The sequence below is a fragment of the Aristolochia californica genome, unplaced genomic scaffold (assembly GCF_029961685.1).
Source record: "Aristolochia californica isolate CCGP_79_NKW_82.1479 unplaced genomic scaffold, dmAriCali1.0.hap1 SCAF_15, whole genome shotgun sequence".
NCBI classification, from domain to species: Eukaryota; Viridiplantae; Streptophyta; class Magnoliopsida; order Piperales; family Aristolochiaceae; genus Aristolochia; species Aristolochia californica.
Window position 1 is genome coordinate 9,366,544 of NW_027181826.1, and position 2,556 is coordinate 9,369,099.

General features: G+C 41.4%; 1 non-coding gene across 1 annotated transcript; it reads left to right on the top strand.

Moving 5' to 3' along the window:
• Window positions 1-1,717: 1,717 nt before the first annotated feature.
• On the top strand, window positions 1,718-1,824 carry LOC137952412 (small nucleolar RNA R71). Its single transcript, XR_011112245.1, has one exon. It is a non-coding gene; the product is annotated as a small nucleolar RNA R71 (small nucleolar RNA).
• The last annotated feature ends 732 nt before the right edge of the window (window positions 1,825-2,556 follow it).

Consider the following 2,556-nt stretch of genomic DNA (forward strand, 5'->3'; position numbering starts at 1 on the left):
TCAAAATAGTCTATGTCTAAAGATGTTATGTAAGACTCAAAAGATTCAAGAGTGGATTCATCATCAAGCATAACAGTTTCTATCTTAAATGCAGGACTCAGATCATCAGACTCAAGTGGGTGGTGCCCGGCATTAAATACATTCAATGAGACCTTAAAATTTCCAAAAGACTACTCCAACTCACCACTTTTACAATGAATGATAGCATTAGATGTGGCTAAGAAGGGACATCCTAGGATGACAGGAATTTGGTTGGTCACATTGACTACTGGTTCTATATCAAGAACAATGAAATCAACCGGGAACAGAAATTTGTCCATTTTTATCAAAACATCTTCAACTATTCCTCGTGGTATCTTGATAGAACGGTCAGCTAGTTGAAGTGTGATGGGAGTAGGTTTCAATTCCCCCAAACCTAATTGCTGGTACACAAAGAAAGGAAGCAAATTCACACTTGCCCCTAAGTCAAGAAGAGCTCTCTGGATGGTATGTTCACTAATGACATATGAAATTGTGGGACATCCAGGATCTTTAACTTTAGGAGGAGTGTTGTGCTTCAGAATTGAGCTTACATTCTCAGTGAGAAAGACCTTTTTGTTAACATGTTGTTTTCTCTTCTGTGTACAAAGGTCTTTCAAAAATCGGGCATAGGCAGGGACTTGCCTAATAGCATCAAGAAGTGGAATGTTAATGTGAACCTAACTTAACAGTTCCAACGTTTCATGCATGCTATCTCCTTTCCTAGGTGGGCCCGATAACCTCTACGGATAAGGAGCTAGTGGGACTTGGTTAGGGATCTGCTTGGCTATTGGTGGAGAACTTGGAGGTTCTTCACTCAATGATGTGTCCCCATTGTCATCCTTTGACTCCTTAGACTTAGTGGTCCCTACCCCATTGTTCAACTCACGACCACTCCTAAGGGTGGTTATGGCTTTGGCTTGCTCATGGTGGGGTTTGGAACTCAACCCACTCTCATGTGTGCTTTTGGGGTTAGGAATGGTTTGACTCGGGAGTCTATTTTGTGCTTGTTCACTCATGTGGCTGGCCAATGGACTCACTTGCATTTCAAGTTTAGCAATGGAGGACTGTGTATTCTGCATGAATAATTTAAGTGTATCCTCAAGTGAAGGTTTTTGTGGAATCAATGGTTGTTGAGTGAAGTGTGGGCGTGGAGCTTGGGGTTGAGTAAACCCTGGAGGACCCCCAACCTGTGGGCCCTTGGACAATGAGAAATTTGGATGCCTATCCCAACCCGGATTATATGTTTCTAAAAAAGGATCGTTCCGGTTTGGTCTATGAAAATTCTGGACTGCATTCAAGTCCTGAATGAGCTCCGGGTAGGATGAACTAGATGGACACATTTGTGTGGGATGAGATGAACCAGAGCATATTGCACAGACAGTAGATGGGTGAGGAGCAGGTGAACTCTTGGACACCATAAGGGCATCAATTTTTCTAGTCAACCCCTAAATCTTGGCCATGAGCATGGGTGTTTCACTAACCTCATAGAGACCCCCCTCTTTTGGCTTCGTGGGATCTCCTATCAACATTAAATGATGAACCCCATTGTTGAGATTGATCACTCAACGTTTCAAAGAAGTCCCACGCCTCACTAGCACTCTTACCCATCAAACCCCCACCACTCGTTGCATCTACCATGGATCTAACTTGGGGTGTAAGACCTTGATAAAAGTATTGCACTAAATGCCATTTCTCAAACCCAAGATGCGGACACCTACGGATCAAATCCTTCCATTTCTCCCAAGCCTCATAAAAGTGTTCACCCTCCTGCTGCATAAAGTTGGAGATTTCTCTCCTGAGGGCTGTAATTCTCAGAATGGGAAAGTACTTGGATAAAAATTTTGTGACTAATGTGTCCCATGAAGTAATGCTGCCCACCTCCAATGAATTAAGCCAAGACTTGGCCTTATCCTTAAGTGAAAATGGAAAAAGTCTTAACCGGATAGAGTCATCTGAGAAATTCTGGAATTTGAAAGTTGCACAAATATCTAAGAATTCCTTGATGTGGTAATATGGGTCCTCCTTCTCCAACCCATAGAATGTAGGGAGGAGTTGGATCACACCCAGTTTCAACTCATAACTGGCGGCAGTAGTGGGTGGCAATATAATGCAAGAAGGTGATGTGAAGTGGGATGGGATAGAATAATCCCTCAGGGCTCTACGGTCACCTGCGGCAGGTAACTGTAATGGTTCACCCTGATTGGCCATGGTAGCTCCTAACTTGACTTCGGGTGTTTTCCTACAAATATGTTCTACCTCTTCAACAAAGAGAGCTAATGGTCCACCTAGGGAGCGGCGCCCATGCATAAAAACACAAAAAGAAACAAAAAAAACTATCAAATTAAGCTAACAAACTCACTACTAAAAATATGAACTAACTAGAAGAAATAAAAATAATTCCATACAAAATCACCAACCTAAAATTATGAAAGCAACAAAAAATAAAATAAAATAAAATAAAATAAAATAAAATAAAATACAATAAAAATAAATCTAACATAAGACCATGGAGAACAAAGAAATACACTTAATACG